We start from the raw sequence: 24,836 nt of genomic DNA on the forward strand, positions 1-24,836 counted from the left end.
GTATCAAACAAGACAGCACTGACAGTGCAATACAGCTATTCACTGAACACAACAACAACTCACACATTAACATCATTGCTGTTTATTTATGTACTATTTAGTTAAATGTTTTTTCATGATCCATAGCTCTGTCACAGGCAAGAAAGTGTTTCTTCTTCTTTTGATGTTAATTGGCAGTTGGCAGTCCAGCTTATGGTGCATTATCAACACCTACTGAGCTGGAGTGTGGAGCGTCACAAGAAAGTCTTTCAGTGGAGTCAAACGTCAGCTGAAGACTATGCAATTTAATTGAAATTAAAAGGTAGCTTACCCTCTGGGGTTTGCGTGTACACAAACAAGTTATGTTGACCATTAATTCTTGATGTCTAACAAACAAGTGGAATGCATTTCCTCTCCTATTAATGGTGTTAAGTGTATATCATGATAAATATCGATTTAGAATATGAAAAATATATATATATATATATTGTGATATTTTTTGGCCATATCGCCCAGCCCTATTTGTAATGTAATTTTGAATAATTTAATAGAGCTGGACAAAACAATTATTGTCACGTCATTGACCCTGGTACCTGCGTAATGTTATGAATTGCCGTCTGACACATTTCAGAACAAAAAAACTTAAAACTGACTTTTTTGCTATGATTTCGTCGAAAATTTTCTTTGTCAAAGTTAACGTAAGGGCTGGGCGGTTTTTCCAATTAATTCAAATTTGCGTTTTGACTTGCGTTTTTATTTTTTTTAAATCGAGATTTTGCAAAAAAATATTGCAAATGCTAAAGTTAGGTACGTTGTAAATCCACCAAAGGCTGAAAAATGAGGAGAAAAAGAATTCACAGCGCTTGTCTTAATGCCACTCCCGATCTGATCAGCTGCACGTGTGTGGCATGCACCAAATGAACACGACAGGTTAACAATACTGAGACTGATATTAAAGACAGCGTAATTTTCCCAGTACGACTGTACACAGTGTGATTGTAGCTCAGCTTCGTCCATCATGCAGGTATACACTGGCTTAAGACCATAACTCTCCTCGGCGTGTGCATGTTGATGAACGGTCTCCTTTCTTTTCTTTTTACCATTATAAAGCGTTAGTTACGTGACAGTTATGGGCGCTTCATTTCAAATCATGGAGAGACTATATATGGGAGAATTAACATCCGCTGCTCCTTTTACCATGATGATTCAGACAGATCACTAATTATTTCTTTGTTCTGTGACGTTTCAAGTGTATTGCATCTATTGCCAACATTTGGCAAGCGATCATTTTGACAAACTTTGCTATTTGCATTGTAAATAATTGATAAATTATTTAATATTTCTGTGCTGCTCAGCGTGAACCACTAGAGGACACATCTCTATCTGCAGGGGTTTATGAATATACATACAAATTGTTTGATATGCAAAGAGTACTTTCTAGATAAACCTGATTATTTATACTGTAGATATTGATTTCTAGATAACTTTCTAGATAGACTTGGTTTAGATGAAATGAATACCTACACTGGCTAAGAATTATTTAGCAGTTTTCTTATTCTATTATTTCTGAACATCTGGGTTTATTAGATTTAAATTTATTTTACATTTACACTCGTTGACTACTTCCCCCTGTGGTGTAATTGGTGCATTTGTAAATTTTTCTTGCACACCTTTGTTTCCTATAATGAAAAGAAGTTGGATTTCTCTAACCAGGATGCCTCGCATTCTAATAAAGAACATACAATTTGAATCATGTTGGAGTACATTTAGAAGTTTAAAAAATGTAATCGTGAATCGTCCAGTTTTTTTTTTTTTTTTTTTTTTTTTTTTTTTGCCGTATCACCCAGCCCTAATTTACATATGTAGCCTGAACAACCAAATGCATTTACAATGGTCACATCTCTATTTACACAGTGATTTTGTGATCCAATAGCTGATCAGTAAAAACGCATGAAGTGTTACCCCCTTAGATTTCATAAATGGTCTGATGTAACTGGGGAAGGAGCTTAGTATTGTGAACATTGGAGTATACAAACTACTTTTTTTAATAGAACAGGATATGTCCCCTTTACCAAATTTGACCCACTTTGTTAATATGTGTCACTGTATTAAAAAGATTTTCAGAAGTGTACAGCTTGTGATGTCTGCACAGTTTTTTTTTTTTTTAAAGCAGTGTAATTTCTTTTTCTATGTTAAAATTCTTTCTTGTATAACAGCTTAATATGCAGTCAACTACCCTATAAGAAAGTCATTAGTAGGTTGATTTCTCCTAAAAGTGTAACACTGTTTTTCTGTGGCGCTACCAAACATTCCTCTGTTTGTTTAAGTGCCCCGTCCAGCCCTATACAGCAGCATTGGTTTGAATGGCGTGAGTTTGTACAACCAATGGAGGACGGGGAGTTTTCTGGAATATGTTTGAAAACAGTGATTATTTATTTAGTGATGCTGATCATGCAGAAATTGCACACTTCAGCTTTTAAAATTGGACATGTTATTACATATTTCTTCTCACAAAGGATTAATAACTACTTCTCTCTCAGCAGGTTCCAGATACAACAGTGTTAGTCCTCCATAAGCAGCCACTGGAGAGAGTCAGGGAGTAAGCACTGACGGTACGTGACTTCTCTCTTCTGACTTCTTAAACAAGGCCGTGCTGAGCGGGTCAGGCTGGGATTAAGTGCATAAATTAATGCTGCCTGAGACCACCGCACCTTCTCAAATGAGTGATCTGTTTGCTCTCATTTATTCAGGGTAGATGTTTGACTGTTGTGGAACGTACAGAACCTCTTCTCCCACTGCTTACTTTGGGAATAATTAGTACAGAGTGGTCTGGATTCAGTTCAAGTGACCATTTATTTTGCTAGAATTTATTTACCCTCGCCATACCGGACCTCTTGGGTTGATGGTGCATAGTCACGTTATTCAGAAAGTACATGTTTTACACCTTGAAGCGGGGTTTCTGTGTTACACGTCTACATTGGATCCTGCATCAGTAAGATGTTTGCCAGTTGAATGTGTCTCGCTCACACAACTTTGCCAAACACACACCTGATCATGTAGATGTAGAACATATGTTAAATAAAGAAATAGCTGCTAAAGAAAATGTACATTGTTTTAAAGGAGTTTTAGATATTTATACTGGAAAACAAGCCAAAACAAAACAAACCAAAATGTATTTTGTAGCAGTGTATAATGGGGTGAAGACTACCCTCTCTCACCTTTCTGTTCACTACAATCCATCTTTAACTCTCAAAAAAACAAACTCTCTCTTATTAAAAAAGCTGTGTATTGCCAATTTTCTTCACGATAAGAAATGCACAGTGACACAGATATTATAATTCAATAAGTCACGAGTCATCACGTTATAATCTAGCTGCATTAAGTGTACGCGCTCGAGGGATGAGCGTCCCCACGACAGAGTGTACATCAGCCAGATGCAGTTTCAATCTCTCCCTCTTAGATTGGAAGATCGGAAGAGGCGCTGAATACACAGAAATGCCAGTTTCGGAGTTTGTAGTTATTTACATGATCTGCTTCCATATTATTTGAACATTAATAAAGCTATAACAAATTAAATATAACTACATTTAAGATGTAACGCCGGGGTGTTTCCTTTAAAGATGCACAACACGCAAATTTTGCTTCAGCAGAACGGCAGCTCCGGCTCCACAATGAGAATGCTTCTGTATTTACTTATTTTGTATTTTTGCATTATAATTCCCTCATACTTTGCAATCTACATCACCTGAATCTGTTTGGAAAGTTTAGAGTGCATCTGGACTGTGAGCTGTGTTATTCTTCCTCTCCTCTGTCAGGCACGAGCTGCAGTGCTGCTTTTATGCGTCATCATTAGAGTTTAATGTGATCTCATGTTACGTTAAATTAGATCAAACGACTATTTGACAACAAAAATTTTTGTTGACAATTTTTTTTATTGTCAACGTTGTCGATTAATGTCGACTAATCGTTTCAGCCCTAGTTTACATGACAACAGGGCCAGTTAGTCGCTAGCCAGCTAATACTTCCAAACGGGCAAATTTCATGATTCAGTTAGTTACTTGTGTGTATAACTTTGCCAAACACACACCTGATCATGTAGATGTAGAACATATGTTAAATAAAGAAAATTACTCAAAGGTTTATCAATGATATCATGGAATTTTGTTTTTCAAGACTGTTTTATCACCCAGCCCTAGTGTATCCAGTAATGGATATGTCATGAAAAAAAAGTCATGGAGATTTATTGGTCAATAAGGGTGGGAACCCTGTAGCTAGTTACTTTTGTCATGACAATCCATCTTTCCACTGGGCCTCATTAATGATCCAAACACATTTCAATTTTGTTCATCAATTAAATTCACAATTGAGTACAACATTTTAGATAAGAGTGGATCTATAAACTATTAATTTACACAGAATTTTGTTCTGCTCAATGCCAGTTTGTAGGATACAGCCTTAACTTTGAGTTCCAATCAAAATTGTATTAATGGAAACAAGGAAACTTCTGCAAACTCATGTTAGAAATCTCTGGTTGGAGCTGTGGCCCAGTGGTTAGCGCACATGCTCTAGACACTTATTTGGGAGATGCAGGTTTGAATCCCACCTGTGTTGTGTCCTGAACTCATTCCCCACCTCTCTTCCTCTAAATTGACTTTTACTTCAGTCAAACAACATTTCTGGAATATCTGGATTCTGTCATTCCAAGATTATCACCCATGCAGCTTGACTGTGGCTTGTTCTTTCTGATCGGTTACTGATGTTGAACCCTCAACATCACTCAGGATGTACAACTGCAGCCTCAAGGAGACCAGACATAGACTACTGGCAGTGTAATCAAACACCATTTTGTCCACACAGGGAAGCCTAATTCTCAGTTCAAGGATTCACTGGCACAGGGAAGGCAAGTTTATCATGGCAACTAAGTTCAAATTGCAGACCTTAAGTGCCTGGAACAAAACAAAATCTAAGTAATGGTTGTGTGTGGCATTGATCTTGTCTTGGCTTGGGCAGAAATTTACCAATCAAAAATTTTCTTTTAAGTCTACTCGCTGAGGGCTCTTTGTGCAGACGATTGGATTTGAGAGCATTCTATTGCTCCTTTCGGCCTCAGTTCAGGTAATGAAATGTATCGCCATTCCAACACAACTATATGTCCTGACTTCTTGTCCAAAATGTAGTGTTTTTGCGTTTAATCAGTCTCTGTTGATTTGGGCTACAAGGATGAGCAAGTCAGGCAAAGACTAGCTTCAGCCTTAGGCGGAACGCCAACAAACCGCCACAGTCCTTTCACTGTCTGATGCTTATTGCACACAAAACTGGATAGCACTTTCTCGATCTGGAAAGCTCTAATCTGATTGGCTTGGTTTACGCAACTTCCAAAAGTAGGGGCACACAGGTTTTTTGGTCAGTCTGCCTGGAACTAAAGTCATGTGTAGGTACTGAGTTGATACAATGAGTGCTTTTGAGGATGGATTAATCAATAATCGCTTTTAGGGCTGCACGATAAATCAAATGTATCGAAATGTTGCAAATTTATTGAAATATCGCTGACTCAAATGATGGAGCGTGTCATAATTTGTGCATATATGTAGCTGTAACTGCCGATGTCCTGTGCTTTCACACTGCACGTGTGCAGATAATAATGAGACCAGACACCAGTATACACTTGGCTTGTTTATTGGCCGCTGTGGATCTGTGTGGATATATCAAAAGATTGGTTTCAGTTCATGGATTGTCCTGTAAAATCATTCCTGTCAGTCTTAAGTTTAGCGCGGACTAACAACAATCACGTTAAACCAAAGAAGAAATCGAATGTCTATGGCAAGTGCTTCTGGACATAATTTTTCTAAATAAAAGTTCCACATTGAATGGACTAATTTTGAAATTAACACGAACATGAATTATAGTGCAAAAATAAAATATTTTACCACACAGATTCTTTTAGGATATTCCACAATATGGTAAAATTTACTTTATATTCATATGCTTTTTACAGAAAAAAAAAATACAAATAATAATTGAAGATTCATTTTAATATCTGCTACATAGCTACTTGTAACTGTACATTTATACGCAGTTTATATGCAATTTGGAAAAAAGACAACTATGTTTGTGATCTCTGGGATAGATTATCCTTTAAGTTTATAGTTTATTCCAATAAACTTCATTAAAGTTTATTTCGGCGGTGGGGGTTCCACGCGCTCTGACGTCATCATAGGATTATCGTGTTGCATATCGCATTTTCCAACTGCTTATATCGTATTTTTCCTCCATATCATGCAGCCCTAATCAGTTTTGTTTGAGGCACTTAGTGAGAGACGAATGTAGTTTTATTTTTTGTATTTTTTTATAAAAATGAATCAAACTGTGATTGGAAAAATACATTTTTGCCATTTTTTGTTTGTTTGTGTTTTCAGTTCAACTGTTCGCAGAGTCTGCTGTACCATTTATTTATAAAAAACATTATTGTGGTACAATCAATTTCACATAAACTCAGCCTTGTATCCCTCAATTCATTTAATACTGAAGAACCTGATTCTTTGGCTGTCCGACCTGAACAGGCCCAAACCCTGCAGTCAATGCTCTACTCTGCAAAGGTTGCTTTGGATCGGATCTAAAAGCCCTGCCCTCAGACCCACACATTGACACACACACACACACACACACATGCTCATGATACGGTCAATCCACGTGATTGTTTATTCCCATGCTGCCTCTCATATTGCTGCTCGTCTGTCTCGCACGCATTCTGTTTCGCCGCAGTGTCCTTGAGAAACCAATGACTTTGGCAGCCCGTGCCTCTGTTTTGATCGGTTGTAGTAGATCTGTTATTAAAACGTACATTGTTATTAATTGTGCATGTTGCACATGGCGGGTGTTGGTTTATTCTATATAACAGGTTAGTGAACCATGCACTTTTTGTTGTCAAATATTTGTGACACCTCTCAGAGCAGCCATAATAAAAAAGAAAAAAACATTCAGTTAATTGGATTTTTTTTTTTTTTTTTTTTTTTTTTTTGTATTTATCATTTTATTATTATCATAATATCATATTTTGAATCTATGGCATTTTATTTAACATTTTATTTTAATTTTAATAATTTTATTTTTCATTTTATTATATTTATCATATCTTAGAACTCTGACATTTTTTATTTACTTTTTTATTTTATTTATTTTTTACTTTGGTTTTATTTGTGGAATAGTAGATTTCTGTTTGCAGGTTGTCCCTGTTTAGGGACTCAGTGGCATTTTTCCAAAATCTACGTCTAATCAGAAATAACCATCTGATGCTCTCTCTTTCTCTCACTCTCTCTCTCTCTCTCTCTGTGCCAGTTTATTTTATTGTGAAGTCTTTGTTCTCTGCCAGACTTTGTTTTTCCTCTCTCTCTCTCTCTCTCGTCCCTCTGGTCTCATATATGTTTTTCATCATTTTGGGATGCATTTTGGATTGTGCTTTAAAGGGCTGTTCAGTGGAAGACACAAACATGAGCTGGTGTCAGAGATTGCACTCTGCTCTGCACTGCCAGCAGCTGTTTGAATTTCTGATTAAAACTATGTCAAGCGCTGAGACTCCTGTGGCTTGGTGTGGAACATTTTGCATGCACAAATTAGGCATTGAAATGTGTGTACGCAATTTCCCACGTACACATCGGAATTTATAAAAAATAAACTTGGCATAAATATGTGTGCACCGTCCGCACACTCTTGTCTGTGCGTACACACTCTTGGTGTGTGTGCATTGGCGACTTCAACTGGACAAGTAATGAACTGAAAAGACTGATTATAAACTCTGCATTTCAGATTATAAGCCACATTTAGAATAAAAAAGTATGGAGTTAAACACTTGAATCAGAAGTAACTGTTATGCAGCCGATATTAGGCTATATTAATTTCATGTTTTTGGCACCATTCTGAGTAAATTCTAGAGACTGTTGTGTGCGAAAATCCCAGGAGATCAGCAGTTATAGAAATACTCAAACCAGCCTGTCTGGCACCAACAATCATGCCACGGTCCAAATCACTGAGATCAAATTTTTTCCCCCATTCTGATGGTTGATGTGAACATTAACTGAAACTCCTGACCCGTATCTGCATGAATTTATGCATTGCACTGCTGAAACACGACTGACTGATTAGATAATCGCATGAATAAGTTGGTGTACAGGTGTACCTAATAAAGTGCTCAGTGAGTGTATATAGTCTGTAAACAAGTTTTAATATAGAATTATGCTTCTCAGGTAAATTTATCTTGTTTAATGGATGTTTAGATATTTTTATACAAAAACAAGACATAGATTAAGAAGTGACTTTTTAGCAGCATCTATTCGCATGCAACATGTAGGCTTCAGTGTGTATTATCTTCAATAGTTTTTTGTACCGTTAAACATGATAGTATCACTTGTCTGGATCGCAATATGCATATGGTAATTATATGTAGATGAGGGTGTGCATAGTAAAAGCAGGTGTATGCTCCATATATGGTTATTTTGGGAAGGAGACGGGCAAGGGAATAAAGCACGTGCATGTACGCACAATCTTTCGCTAACTGGGATTTATAAAGGGGACTTTGCGCAGGTTCTGGCGTATGCAAAATCGGAATTTTTGTGTGTAATCTCATTTTTAGGATGAAAAATATGCCGAGTTTTATACATGAGACCCCTGGAGTCACCCACTGCTACTGATGAATACTTCTAAACACACACAGGAGAGATGCATGTTTGATTAGCTGTGTGGTCTGGGGAATACACATGCACCAAAACCCACTCTAACATAAAAAAAAAATTTGACACAAACCTTAAAGGTTAAAGGTTAAACCTCAATATGTAATCCAAATTGACCCGATTCACTTTCTTAAATGTTCCTGGTCTGATTCATTGAGAAATCATCTGTGCACATTATTTCAAAGAAAGAAAATTCAGTAAAATTTAGTTTTTCTATCTCTGATATAATTTCTTACCAAGGCCTCATGAGTGGGGAAAAAATAATTCAAAACACTGATTAAATTGTATTATTTTATTATCTATGGCCAGGTTAGCTGAACAAAAAGGTATCTTTTTTTTTTTTATTATTATTATTTTTTTTATCCCCTTTTCTCCCAGTTTGGAATGCCCAATTCCCACTACTTAGTAGGTCCTCATGGTGGCGCAGTTACTCACCTCAATCTGGGTGGCGAAGGACAAGCCTCAGTTGCCTCCACTTCTGAGACCGTCAATCCGCGCATCTTATCACGTGGCTCGTTGTGCATGTGGAGGCTCAGGCTACTCTCCGCGATCCACGCACAACTTACCACGAGCTCCATTGAGAGCGAGTACCACTAATCACGACCACGAGGAGGTTACCCCATGTGACTCTACCCTTCCTAGCAACCGGGCCAATTTGTTTGCTTAGGAGACCTGGCTGGAGGCACACCCTGGATTCGAACTCGCGACTTCACGGGTGGTAGTTAGCGTCAATACTCGCTGAGCTACCCAGGCCCCGAACAAAAACATATCTAAATTTTTCTGCCTATTAACAATATTTATTTCTTAAAAAGTTCTAAAAAAAAAAAAACATTATCCAGCCATTTCAACCAAACCAATTTTACCAAGTAGTTTGAAAATGTCTGTAATGCAAGAAGGAAAACACAGAAAAATCAATAAAATAAAAATAATGTTTTTTCCACACAAAAATGATATGTACATTTATTTATGTGCACCAGTATAACAATACAGTAATAAACAGCAATAGTTACCTTCTTGTAATTTTACACCTAAATGAATGTACGCAGTCACATAGAAATCTTTGGTTTACTGTTGGGAACATAAAAAGGACTGGTTTAAAAAACTAAAGCAAACTGAACTACCAAACTCTACCAGCACTTTTGCTAATAAGATTTAAATGAAAGATGTTTTTAAAACGTATACTTAGTCTTGGAGCCCTCGTGCTAGCGAGTCGCAACACAAGGAGCGGTCATGAAAATGGCCTACTGGCACTTTAGGAAACTTTGTGGCCAAATATAAAGCTCAGTACAATAATGTTGGTATATTGTCAACAAAATTGTATTATAGTATATTGACGATATATTCAATATGCGCTAATAAGTTTTACACCCTCCACTCCCAATCAAATCCCTATGGATAAAATCAAGTCTCGTCCTACATTATTTCTTGCTTGACATTCTGTTTGACACTATTTCAGAAACACGGAGGATAAATGCATTGTAAAACTGTTTCATGTTGTCTTTAATGTTATTCTCTCCTGTGTGCATGGTTGTGAGCAGTTGTACATTGCATTGGAAGTATTTTTAATGCTAAAAGTGTTGTTGGATTGAGTTTGGTTGTCTCAGTAATAAGACAATGCCTCTGTCTCTCTTTGTAATGTGGCAATATAGCATCTCAATTCCCGGCCTCTCATGGCAATAACACCCATTCCAGCTGTCTGCCTGTCTTCATCCATCTCTCTCTCTCTCTCTCTCTCTCTCTCTCTCTCTCTCTCTCTCTCTCCTTCTGTCCTCCATTCGTCCCTCCCTGGGAATCAGGGAGCTGCTACTGGAAGGATGTAGTCATGACGTCATTTCCCACGGGATGAGCTGGCACAGAGCCTCACTTATTTTTGTCTCTTTTGTTTTCTTGTTTTATTGGCCTGCCAAATAATGGTACATTTTGTTCCCAATTTGTCCCAATATTATCTTTTAGTATTTTGTCTTTATTTTTTTTCTTATTTTCTTTACACTGTTTATATATATATAACTATTTACTGCCCAACCTGGTAATTTATTATTTTGATTTTTTTATACATTAATTTATATAAATGTTAATCAAATTTGTTTTTGTTAATAAAAAGTAAATAATGGAAATAAATAAAAAATAAATAATAAAAGATCAAACACCAAAATGTAAGATAAATAAAAATGAATCATAAAGTGTAATTATAGAAATTAATATGAAAACCTTAAAAAATATTAAAACTTATTTAAATTTAATTAATTTTAATTATAATATTTGTATACAACAATTTCTATAATAAAATTCCAGGTTGAGTAATAGTTTCACAAATAAAAATAGAAAATAAGTAAATATAATAAAATAATATATAAAGAAAATACAAAGAAAATAAAAAAATATATAAATAATGATATAAATAATAATGCGAAAGACAAAATGCTAAAATAAAGATAATAATGCAATAAAAATAATCAAAAGACTATAAAAGTATTATATTTATTATTTAGATATTTATTTTTTATGCATCATTTTATGTAATAAAGTACCAGATTGGGCAAAAGATATACAAATAAACAATGAAATGAAAATAATACATAAATAAATAATAATAAAAAAAGATACAATTCTAAAAATAGATAACGCTGCAATAAAAACTAATTATACAATAAATTTGAGAACTATAAAATGATTAACATTTATAAAAATGAATGTATAAAAAATCTAAATAATGAAGTTCCAGGTTGGGCAGTAATTAGGTATACAAATAAACAGTGCAAAGAAAATACTAAAAAAATTAATAAAACTAAAAACAAATAAATTATAAAACATAAAGACAAAATACTAAAAGATAATACAGCAATAAAAATATAAATTTATTAAAAATCTAAAATGAATTAAATAATAAAACATAAAAAAACACCTTATTCTTAAATCTTTCTTTTGTGTGTATCATTGTCTTCATTTGAAGGAAGGAAGACAGACATGTGGCTTACCTTGATCATTAGATTCAACATTGTATAAAGACAAAATTGCAGAAAACACTAGAATGATCCGTACCAGCAAAACATGAGACACTGAGGGCAAATCATTGTGATCAGCCTCTAATAAAAACAGCAGACCCCATCCATCACATTAATCTCTGAACAAGTAAAGTGCTGCAGCTCTGGGCTGGATCATCACGTCACTGAGTCACTCAGAATGCAGAATAAGAAAGAGACAAGTGATGAATATGTAACGACAGTGCTGTGCATTGATATGGGGTCAGGGGTCAAAACTACAGCTTGGAAAGGAAAGACGCACACACACACACACACACACACACACACACACACACAGAAATGAACACATCTTCCTGTCTGTGTCGCTGGTATGTCTGATGGCCCGGAGGACACTGAACTCTGTTAGGAATTCAGCAGTTTGCTGAGACAAGCAGATTTTCACCTCCTTACACACACAGCGCTCTTCCGTCACGCTCTGCTCACACACACGCACACATGCACACACACACACACTCATAAGCCTCATATCTGTTTTCCTTTCACACACTCATTGAACATGTACACCTCCATAACTAAGAGACGCTGTATTTGGAATAGCGTACTAATGTCCTACTCGTACTTTTTATATTGTATGCAGTATGTGCACAGTATGTACATTTTTTGTATTCATGGAATATCTGGAAGACCTACTACATAATAGGTCAAAATACTGCTGCTCACTATACAATGCGCTCGACTTTTGCGATTGGGGCGACATTTTTGCAAAATTACATTACGTGGTTCATTACGACATTATGATCATGAAGCTCTAAGGTGAAATGTCCACTGTGTGGAGCTAAAAGTGGATTTACTTTGATGAGGTTTTCAAGGTTAATGCTCTATAGAGTTCTAAATCAACAAAACTGACCTCCCTACCCTAAACCTTAAGCCTAAGCGATGGTATCATGGAAGCAAATGTGAGCTGCAAAACACAATTGCTGAAGCAACCACTTTATTTTGTGGTGCTTCTGTGACACTTTTGCTCCTCTGGACTCTTATATTGGTCGTTTGCATCGCAAGTGCAACACTCTATCAGTTGAGATACTCGAATAAGCTTGTAAATGTAGTTGGTTGTGTAATGAATATACTGAAGTATTAGCTACTTTTTAGAAGTTGCTCTGTTGTGAATTCTGGATGTATAGACAGTTTAGGATATTGTGTTATGTGTAACTGCATAGTAAACAGTGTGCTAGTATTCAATTCCGACCCTAGCCTGAGAGAAAGCGAGAGACAGCAGTAAAATTGCAGGATTCACTGATGTGACCTCAATGACTTTCTCCTTCGTTTTTTCTCTGTCCGTCACTCGGTCTACTCACAAGCAGATCTTGCTTAAAAACGTGTGAAAATGATGTTCTGCCATCAGTAAATCGATTTCTCTCTTTAGCTGCTTCCCCCACATCCTGTCTACTCATACCAACACTAACTCAAGACACCCACAGCGAGAGGTGCGCAAATCTCTCTAGGCCCATTCAACCTCAAGGCCTCATGCACAAATTCCTCATCTCTAATTAGACAGTTTTATTGGTAGTAAAAGAGCTGCACACTTGAGATCAAAACTGCACGTGAAAGCGCACATTTGGCCGTCCGAATAAACATGCTTTCTGCCACCGATTTGAAAACCAAACCTTCGCTTAATGCTGTCTTTTCATTAGTTTCTTTGAAACGCCATTTAACAGAATTGATTTTTTTAAGGTTGTCTTTAGAAACCAAGCCATTCCGGATGCTGAATTACACGTAGAGACTTGGGAAAATCTTTATGTCTGGAATCAGTGGGGCTCAGACGGGAGCAGCCTGAAAAAAGGAGAGAATAAACGGACATGAAAGGAGAAGGAGAGAAGAAGGAATAGGAGCTGTTGGGAGAAAGACGGGTGCTGAAATATTTACGACATCGCTCAATCAGACTGCATGTCCCAGTGCATTGTGGGCCATGGTTAATGCTGGATACTGAAGGAGGTGGGGAGGAAGACAAGTTATTCGGAGAGAGAGACAGTGCGGAACGTGCTAATGAATTGGTGTTGTCAAGTAACATGCACAATTTGACCTGGAATGAATGGATTCACTGATCCGCCCTGACTTGGCAGCAGAGTCGCGTGGTGCTGCAGTGGCTCAGAGTGGACATGCACACACAAACACTGTTCCCTGTTTTCCTCTTTCGCTTACATGCACTCAGGGTCCAATATTAATACTCGCCTAGCCACCAATGCATGAAAAAATTGGCTTTGGCAAGTACATATAATGGGAGTTACTCGCCATGAACAGGTAATTTTATAAGAAAAAGTCAAACTGTAAATGATTGCCACACTTATATGTGCAATGTTCTTCACAGTAAGTCTATGTCCACATTAATATAAATTAATAAAACAATAAATTTAAAAATGGTGCTTTTGTTTTCGAAACGCACTCTGTCCACAGTGCCGTTTTCAAACATTGTCCAAATGTTTTCCAAAAGTTGCTTGTCCGAACTTAAATATCTGCAAATGCTTAAATCCCCTTACTGCACATGTGGGGGGGAAAAAAACGTAAAAAGCATGGCCCTGCGTCTTTCCATTTACGGTCTGAAACACAACTGTCCTCATGTTCCGCCGTCGGAAAGCAATTCCACGTAAACTTCCCATCGCCTTTGATGGAATGCAATGTGAAGGTTTTACAAAGTAGCATTTATCTTTAACAGCACTATCAAAGTGGATAAGCAGGCACAACAATGCCACTACAACATGGGCCGTCATCTTGATTGTTTTGGATTGAATGGATCACATGACTGAGTCAAATGACAACAAATACGTCATCGTTTTCAAATATCTCTGTTTTCCCTGTCCACACTACAACGCGAAGACGATGTCTTAGGAGAGCTTTTTCGAAAAGCTCTATTTAATGGGCAAAAACGGCATCTCAGTGTTGACGTAAAGGCCAAAACGTAGCAAAATTAGTGTGTTTTCAAACGAAAACGTATTACTGTGGACGTGGCCTAAGCCACTAAAATTAAAAGATGACAATCACAATGTGTAGGTGCAGTTTAACCAAGAGACAGAGACGAGTTTGTACACGATAGCCACAATCGCACTAGGCTTTATAAATGTGGAATTACTTAGGATACCACGATGGACAGGATATGATGTCACGCTCTAAGGTTTTAATAAATAATAATTCACAAATAACATATAATTTAATATTCTAAATGTTAAAATATACCATCTACTCACTTTCCTGCAATAATGAAAACATGCAGCTTTGAAATATGTATTCTATGTATTGCGCCAAGAGATCAATGCGTGACATTTCGACCTTCTATTTTTCACACGTTGTCTTGTCAGATGAATTTGCAGGTCAAACTTGCATGAGCTTGCGTTTCCGGTCTCCTGGGTTCGGATGAATTTGAATGGGATAGAATGGAGCATGTCAAGTAGCAGAAGTGGCTGTAAGTTAATTTTAGCCCCTGCCCACACTTCTAAAACCCTTATTCTGTATGAACAAACCACACTATGTTTGTTCTGCACCGTCTCGCCGCTTTCACAAACATGCATTACAGATGCTTGGGCACAGTTACCCAGGTCTCACACACACATACGCTCGTGATGGAGAGGAGAGGTGCAGTATAGAGTTGCAGGGGGCAGCCTGCAGCCTGCTGTGTTGATTGCAGGATGAACAGATGGTGCTCATGATCCTGAGCCATAACGGCCCAAGGTTGGATGCGACTCGTGCGGGGAGCTGCTGCATCACTCCGCCCTGTGTGTTAGCATGTGAGACCGAAAACCAAAGAGAGGAGTGAAGGAGAGAGTGACCTTATACCATTATATAAGGGTCCTTTCAAGGGGTCATATCATGGTAAACAGGATTTTCTTGCGCTTTTGAAATGAAAGAGTTCAATGTACTTTGTTAAGATTCTCTAACGTTCACAATGCATAGTTTACTCCCCAGTCCACCCAGACCCTTTTGAGAATGTAAGCTGTAAAAAGACTAGTTCAGAATTTCATCACGGTATTGACATCAGAACCATGAGCATTAGGGCTATAAATATTTGCTCTGACAATGATTCAAATTGATTACGAGTCTTTACTAAGTTCGTAAAACTTTAGACGTGTGAAATCACTTGAGGCCCTGCAACGAATAAGGGCAAGAGGATATAATGTTTCACTCTAGTGCTGCGGCTTTTAATACATAGTAAATTACTAGGGCTGGGAAATGTAATGCGTTAATTTCTACGATTAATAGTTGACTAATGTAGTATCCGTTTTTTGCACTTCCTGAAACTTCACTAATGTTTTTCCCCACCTTCTGTGGCTAAAGTTGGCATATATAAGCTTCCAGGCGATACATGCTCGACTGGACTGTGTGTCTTAGAACAGAAACTGATTGTGTGGAGCAGTGCATGCTTATTCATTACTCGCGACACATGTCCAGGGCATAATAAACATGGAAGTGGATTTACTGTACGGAGAACAGTACTGTATGGAGTCTTCACCTGCAAGCGGTGAGCCAGGTGTGGGAGCGATAAGGGCAAGCTGTCGTATCTCTTCACATAGCCCGAAAATGCTCGCTCACTTTCATCTGAACCAGTAAGTGTCAAAAGCAAAAACGCACGAGAGAGACCCAGCGTGCGGTTGTCACGTGACTCGATGCGTCTGAAGTTCAACCCTTTAATGAGAGCCTAGAGTCTCCTGAACTGAGATCAGTCGGTTTAAGTGAAATTAAAGTATGCATAGCATATAGCGAAGCAAAATGTAATGTCCGTGCATGTGGACACAGGGTCTCAGGAGGTTAATGTACCATGATCATTTGCGATTAATCACAGAAAACTGTTTGATTAATTAGTTTTAAAAATTTTCATTGATTCACAGCCCCAAAAATGTAACATTATAATACATTTAAACCCTTAAAATATACTATCTACACTACTTTCCCACAATACTGCAAACAAAGGCTGGGAGATATATAAATAAAATATTTTTAAAGCATCTCAGGATGCCCCTCATAAAATTGGTTGAGAGAATGAACATGCAGATCGGTAATCCAGACAAAAAGTGACTACCAGGAAAATTATAAACTTGTCAAATTAACGCAGTAATTTGATGCATTAATTTAGTACAATTTAATTAACACTTTAAGCTCGGGCCACCTAGAAAAATATAATTATCCAAATATTAATAACTACAGTTTTGACCAACACAAAATAGGTATCTTTTTAAAGCTAAAAAGCTGTACTTTACAATGCATGTAGGCATCATGGCCAAAACTGAACAAGTGCTTTGAAATTTGCAGACAAATCAGAAGTGTTTTGATAATTTATTAATAATTTTACACTGTGCATATTATTGTAATGGGTAAAAACATCAAACTGACCAAATAGCCATGTGTCATATGTCGTTGGAAAGCTCTCAAAGAGTAGAATACAACCAGCCAATTTGTTTTTCTCACAGACAAAATTAAAGAGAGTAATAGCTTAGTATATGTCTTTGATATACATGTTATATGTAAACGGGTGTTGCTTATAAGCTGCGTTTTTGCTTATAACTTCACGACAAATAAACAGAACATAAAATATCACATACCATTACTTAAAGGAGGGGATTCCCATTAAAACAATTCCACACACAACGTTATCGGATGCATAGCTCATTAGATAATCATAATGTGCTGTCTGGCTAAAAACACGTTCAGATCAAATGACTTCATCATAAATTATGTGGTACATTGTTCAGTGTCATAGAACACTAAACCAATTGTATTAGGATTCAGATCGCTGCAACCAGAGGTGGAAGTCATCCAAATATGGGCAGAGGATCGTACACTCTAATTGCATATGGCCACCAGGAGATAGCGCCAAGTACATGACACAAACTCGATGGCTCAAATGACAAAGAATGGAACTGAATGAGATTTCGTTACTCATGCCTGCATGTTTTGGAGAGAGAGAGCATACATTTAGTCATTGTGTAATTAGTTCTTATGTACAATTATTAATGTTTGTTTTTTTTTCTCTTTTGGACACTTGGAGACGTTTTTGGACACTAGGATAAATTATTTTTGAAAAGCTATAACTTTTAATTGCTTTGTCGTATTAGCACAAATTTTTTCTCAGTTACAGGTGACATGATTAGAAATAAAACAAAAGCAGTTTTTTGGAGCTACCTTATTTACACCATGCATATAATGTCAAATCAGAAAAATAAAAAGTAATTTTTTTTATTTTTCAAGTGTTGTTTGTGATTTTTCAGAAGTTTCTTAGGCTGAGAGTCTCATAATTTTTCATAATCTATGTCATTAAAAAATTTGAAAAGGTTTCTTTAAAATGATACCAAACAATTGACCCTCTTTGTTTTTGTGTGTTTTTTTTTTTTTTAAAGTTATAAGTCTTTAATTTTGGGCATGCTACTAAAACGGGAAATCTTTAAAAACACCTTCAGAGCTTAAACTGTTAAAAAAAAATAATGCATTAAACAATAAATGCAATTAATCATGCTACCAAACCCATATGTAAAATTCCATAATAAATGTACTACCATGGGAGCAGTTCAAGCTGGAAGTACATATAACTTCGTTTTTAAGAGCTACGTCAGCATGGGGCAGTCAGCGCACCTCAACAATCCTCACAAGTAGCGCTGCTACAGAATGAGAGCTGTGGTTACACAGGACAGGTTCTCGACAGCTGGACGAAGCAAAACAGAATGTAGGGATCTCGAGATTTTCAAAGTTTAAACTACTTTTAACTTGACACAGCATCCTAAAAATGCACCGTTTATGACGCTGAAAACCAGTGAGATGCTCCTTTGTCTGTCTGACATATACAGTTGAAGTCAGAAGTTTACATACACTTAGGTTGAAGTCATTAAAACAAATTTTTTTTAAACACTCGACACAAGTTGTTTAGGACATCTACTTTGTGCATGACACAAGTAATTTTTCCAACAATTGTTTACAGACAGATTGTTTCACTTTTAATTGATTATATCACAATTCCAGTGGGTCAGAAGTTTACATATACTAAGTTAACTGTGCCTTTAAGCAGCTTGGAAAATTCCAGAAAATTATGTCAAGCCTTTAGGCAATTAGCCAATTAGCATCTGATAGGCTAATTGGAGTCAATTGGAGGTGTACCTGTGGATGTATTTTAAGGCCTACCTTCAAACTTAGTGCCTCTTTGCTTGACATCATGGGAAAAATCAGGAAAAAAAATTGTGGACCTCCACAAGTGTGGTTCATCCTTGGGAGCAATTTCCAAATGCCTGAAGGTACCACGTTCATTTGGACAAACAATAGTATGCAAGTATAAACACCAAGGGACCACACAGCCATCATACCGCTCAGGAAGGAGACGCATTCTGTTTCCTAGAGATGAACGTAGTTTGGTGCGAAAAGTGCAAATCAATCTCGGAATAACAGCAAAGAACCTTGTGAAGATGCTGGAGGAAACAGGTAGACAAGTATCTATATCCACAGTAAAATGAGTCCTATATCGGCATAACCTGGAATGCTGCTCAGCAAGGAAGAAGCCACTGCTCCAAAACCACCATAAAAAAGCCAGACTACAGTTTGCAAGTGCACATGGGGACAAATATCTTACTTTTTGGAGAAATGTCCTCTGGTCTGATGAAACATAAATTGAACTGTCTGGCCATAATGACCATCATTATGTTTGGAGGAAAAAGGGTGAGGATTGCAAGCCGAAGAACACCATCCAAACCGTAAAGCATGGGGGTGGCAGCATCATGTTGTGAGGGTAATTTGCTGCAGGAGGGACTGGTGTACTTCACAAAATAGATGGCATCATGAGGAAGGAAAATGATGTGGATATATTGAAGCAGCATCTTAAGACATCAGCCAGGAAGTTAAAGCTCAGTCGCAAATGGGTCTTCCAAATGGACAGTGACCCCAAGCATACCTACAAAGTTGTGGCAAAATGGCTTTAGGACAAAAAAAGTCAAGGTATTGGAGTGGCCATCACAAAGACCTGACTTCAGTCCAATAGAAAATTTGTCAGCAGAACTGAAAAAGCATGTGCGAAAAAGTAGGCCTACAAACCTGACTCAGTTACACCACACTGTAAAAATAATGGTCAAATGACTGGCAGCAGTGGCTGCCAAACAAAAACTTTAAAATTAATGTAGAATATCCTTATTCAAATAAAGTGCAAAAACAATACATTTACAGAAATTTTCATTAAAGGTTTTACGGAGAAACACCGTTATTTTACAGCTAATTCCTGAATTATTATGATCAAACACCTTCAATTATGAGTTAACACATGCGAAAGATTGTAAAATACCAGTTTTATTTTGGAAGACAAAATAAAAAGTCTCAAAAAATACTGTATAAAACAGATTAAAATCATCTCAAACTTGACTGGCAGTGTTTGTGTTTAGATTAAAACCTATAAAAGTACAATCTAAATACAATATTTAATGATTCAGTTTTTATAGAATTACAGTACAAACCTTAAATGAAATACATTTAATATTTAATTTACTGTACTGATTAACAGTAGAAATGTTTCTTCAAATTCTCATAAAATATAAGCTTTAAGATTACTGTGAAATATCAGCTACTGAAAACATACTGAAGAAATACAAAATAAACTGATACATCTACAATTAAAGTGGGGTTGGAAACTTAAAAACAAATAAAGTACACACCACTGTTGATTTTAAAACACTTTTTTTAATGTAGTCAGATGTAAATTTACAATATCAACCAATTATTCACAAACCGTTCTTCTGAGCCCCCCAGGAGGAATTAAAAAACTAAAAATGTCATTTCTCTATGTGTCTATCTTGTCTATTAGGGTTACTGTCATGATGAGGTCTTGATTTCACCATTGAAACAGGTGGAGAAAGCAACAAATTGTGCTGTTGAGCTGAGGGGGTTGTGGTCTGTTGTTTTTTAGCTTGTATTTTTCAATTCAGTTTTATGTTGTTTTCCACAAAATTCTCCTGATCCCTGGAGGCTCTGTATAGTTCTAATATATGTGGACAAACATTACACTTTTAATTCAGAATCCAGTAAAACTATACAGTGTATTAATAAGTAAAATCAAAGCATAACACCAAAAAATAAATAAATGAATCTGTACCAGAAGTGACAGTGCAACATAGCAGATAAAGAAGAATCCTCCTCAAATTGCCAGTAATCAGCTGGATCCTTGGTGCATCTGGGGTGGGACACACTAAGATTCACTGAAAAGTCCTTAAAAAGTAGGATTTCATTTACCATTCCTTTAAACAAGTTTAAACAAACTTTATTTAAATTGTTTGTACCAACATTTGCCATTATGAGACAATCTGGCAATGTGAATACAGAGTACTGTCAGCTTTGAGAGTGTTAGTTATTAAATGTTTACCAATTTAACCATGCACCTAATGCATGTCTTAGCACCCCCGTCAGAAAAATGTGAACCACCAAAAGAAGGAAGATGTGGATTCACAACAATGGGCACTTTTCACATATGTATCATAGCAAGGTAAACACAGCTGTAGATAAAAAAAATATTGCCAATTGGTACACCAAAATCAAACCAACCATCTAATAAATGTATTAACTGCAGCTGCGTTTACCCTGTTATAACATGTCTGGGGGTCATGAGGGTCTTTCCCTTAATGTTCTCCTGAAAATTAAATAAAGGATTGATGATGATGATGATGACTAATATCTTATTTTATATAGTACTGCAGTTGATACTTACTAGTGATGGACTTGTCTCTTTGTTGGATGTCTGTTCTCCCCCGTAAACCTTGTTCTAATGCTTGATCTTAAAAAATGTAAGCAAGTTTCTTATCATTAGCAGTTATCAGTGTTGGAAATGGGAATGTAAATATTGCTCAAAGAAACAGGCAGCTACACATACACTACTGGTCAAAAGTTTTGAAACACTTGACCGAAATGTTTCTCGTGATTTTAAAAATCTTTTGATCTGAAGGCGTATGCTTAAATGTTTGAAATTAGTTTTGTAGACAAAAATATAATTGTGCCACCATATTAATATATTTCATTATAAAACTAAAATTTAATAATAAAAAAAAGTTTTTGAAATTGATGACTTGGACCAAATAATAAAGAAAAGCAGCCAATAAGTGCCCAGTATATAGATGGGAACTCCTTCAATACTGTTTAAAAAGCATCCCAGGGTGATACCTCAAGAAGTTGGTTGAGAAAATGTCAAGAGTACATGTCTGCAAATTCTAGGCAAAGGATGACTACTTTGAAGATGCTAAAATATAACACAGTTTTGATTTATTTTGGATTTTGTTTAGTCACAACATAATTCCCATAGTTCCATTTATGTTATTCCATAGTTTTAATGACTTTACTATTATTCTAAAATGTAAGGAAGAAAAAAATTATAATAAAGAATGAGTAAGTGTTTCAAAACTTTTGACCGGTAGTGTACATAACAGATTTGGGCCAAATATAACATCTCTCCAAAACAAGTACAAGCCATAGCATATATTTCTGTTTAGTTAAAGATAAAATCTGCTAATTTGTGTTGATGGACATGACAATGACTTAATGATCACAATTTACTCACATGGCTACCTGTCTGATAGTTTTATCATCCATTGGTGCCATGTTATGTAAGTGTTTTATCAAGTCTATTTTAATTCAACTATCAAATGTGCATATTTTGAAGTTTAAAAGAGTCCAAGTTAAAGGTTTTTACCCAGAATGCAGATAACAGTGGCCATCAGATTGCAGAGCTACTTCCTGGATAATTTTGTGGGAACGAACAGCCTCCATACCCTATATTGACAATGCAAAAACCAGATTTCTGATAACTTTGCAGATGTGTTAAAAAAAAAAAAAAAAAAAAAAAAAAAAAGGGGGGGGGGGGGGGACCTCAGCGAGTATTGACACTGACTACCACATCCTGGAGTCGTGAGTTCGTGTGCTGAGTGACTCCAGCCAGGTCTCCTAAGCAAACAAATTGGCCCAGTTGCTAGGGAGGGTAGAGTCACATGGGGTAACTGCCTCGTGTTCACGATTAGTGGTTCTCGCTCTCAATGGGGCGCGTGGTAAGTTGTGCATGGATCGCAGAGAGTAGCATGAGCCTCCAATTGCTGGGAGTCTCCACGGTGTCATGCACAATGAGCCACATGATAAGATGCTCAGATCGACTGTCTTAGAAGCGGAGGCAACTGAGACTTGTCCTCTGCCACCCGGATTGAGGCGAGTAACCACACCACCACGAGGACCTACTAAGTAGTGGGAATTGGGCATTCCAAATTGGGGAGAAAACTGAAATATCACATTGACAATATTCAGACCCTTAACTCAGTACTTAGTACCTTTGGCAGTGATTGAGGCCTTAAGACTTTTTTGGGTATGATGTGAAAAGCTTTGCACACCTGGATTTGGGGATTTTCTACCATTCTTCACTGCAGATCCTCAAGTTTTGGACAGCCATTTTCAGGTCTCTCCAGAGATGTTTGATTGGGTTCAAGTCCGGGCTCTGGCTGGGCCACTCAAGGACATTCACAGAGTTGTCCCTAAGCCACTCTTGCATTGCCTTGGCTTTGTGCTTAGGGTCATTGTCCTGTTGGAAGGTGAACCTTCTGCCCAGTCTGAGGTCCTGAGCACTCTGGACTAGATTTTCATTAAGGATATCTCTGTATTATGCTTTGATCAGCTTTCCTTCTACCCTGACCAGTGCCCCAAAAAACACCCCCACAGCATGATGCTACCACCACCATGTTTCACCGTTGGGATGGTATTGGAATTGTGTAGAATACTTTTGGAATTGAGGCCAAACAGTTCAATCTTTGTTTCATCAGACCAGAGAATCTTTTTTCTGCTTTTTTGCAAATTCCATTTCTTGTGTGAGGAGAGGCTTCCGTCTGGCCACTCTGCTATAAAGCCCAGATCGGTGGAGTGTTGCAGTGATGGTTGTCCTTCTGCAAGATTCTCCCATCTCCACACATGATCTCTGGAGTTCAACCAGAGTGACCATCAGGTACTTGGTCACCTCTCTTACCCTTCTCCCCGACTGCTCAGTTTGGCCAGGCGGACAGTTCTAGGAAGAGTCCTGGTTGTTACAAACGTCTTCCATTTAAGAATTATAGAGGCAGGGGCCTAGGTAGTTCAGTGAGTAAAGACACTGACTACCACCCCTTGAGTCGTGAGTTCGAATCCAGGGCATGCTGAGTGACTCCAGCCAGGTCTCCTAAGCAACCAAATTGGCCCAGTTGCTAGGGAGGGTAGAGTCACATGGGGTAACCTCATCGTGGTCGCTATAATGTGGTTCTCACTCTCGGTGGGGCACACGGTGAGTTGTGCATGGATGCCGCGGAGAATAGCATGAAGCCTCCACACGCGCTATGTCTTCACGTGATTTTTCCACAAGCCATGTGATGATGCGTGGGTTGACGGTCTCAGACGCGTTGGGAACTATCACCCGGATTATGGCGAGTCACTATGCCACCACGAGGACTTAGAGCGCATTGGGAATTGGGCATTCCAAATTGGGGAGAAAAAGTGGAGAAAACAAAAAATAAATTAAAAAAGAATTATGGAGGCCACTGTGCTCTTGGGAACCTTCAATGCAGCTGAATTTTTTGTAGCCTTCCCCAGATCTGTGCCTTGACACAATCGTGTCTGAGCTCTGCAGGCAGTTCCTTTGACCTCATGGCTTGGTTTTTGCTCTGATATGCATTTTCAGCTGTTAGACCTTATATAGACAGGTGTGTGCCTTTTCAGATCATGTCCAATTAATTACATTTGCCACAGGTGGACTCCAATCAAAGTGTAGAAACATCTCAAAGATGATCCAGAGAAATGGGATGCACATGAGCTAAATTTCATGTGTTATAGCAAAGGGCCTGAATACTTATCTCTGTGTGAAATTTCCGTTTTTTCTTTTTAATAAAGTTACACAAATCAGTTTTTTGTTAGTCATTATGGGGTATGAAGTGCAGACTGATGTGAAAAAAATAATAATGTAAAAATGTTTAGCATAAGGCTGCAATATAACAAAATGTGGAAAAAATGTAGGGGTCTGAATACTTTCTGAATGCACTGTATGCTTGTATGTGTATGTATGCATGAATGTTTCTGTTTATAATTACATTTTTGCTGTTTTGCTTTGTTTTTATGTAAAGCACTTTGAACTACTTTTGTGTGAGATTGTGCT

General features: G+C 37.3%; 1 protein-coding gene across 8 annotated transcripts in view; it reads left to right on the forward strand.

Moving 5' to 3' along the window:
* Positions 1–24,836, forward strand: part of LOC127433500 (spermatid perinuclear RNA-binding protein-like) — a 169,733-nt gene that overhangs the window by 57,548 nt on the left and 87,349 nt on the right. For 5 of the 8 annotated variants that reach the window (XM_051685455.1, XM_051685457.1, XM_051685452.1 and 2 more), the window contains exon 2: positions 2,520–2,591. The exons of 1 other annotated variant lie outside the window; for it this stretch is intronic. The gene's annotated coding sequence lies outside the window, so the exon portion shown is untranslated. The remainder of the gene's footprint in view (positions 1–2,519; positions 2,592–24,836) is intronic. 2 more of the 8 variants (XM_051685453.1, XM_051685454.1) reach the window with 1 other exon arrangement.

This window comes from Myxocyprinus asiaticus, chromosome 43 (genome assembly GCF_019703515.2).
Source record: "Myxocyprinus asiaticus isolate MX2 ecotype Aquarium Trade chromosome 43, UBuf_Myxa_2, whole genome shotgun sequence".
NCBI classification, from domain to species: domain Eukaryota; kingdom Metazoa; phylum Chordata; class Actinopteri; order Cypriniformes; family Catostomidae; genus Myxocyprinus; species Myxocyprinus asiaticus.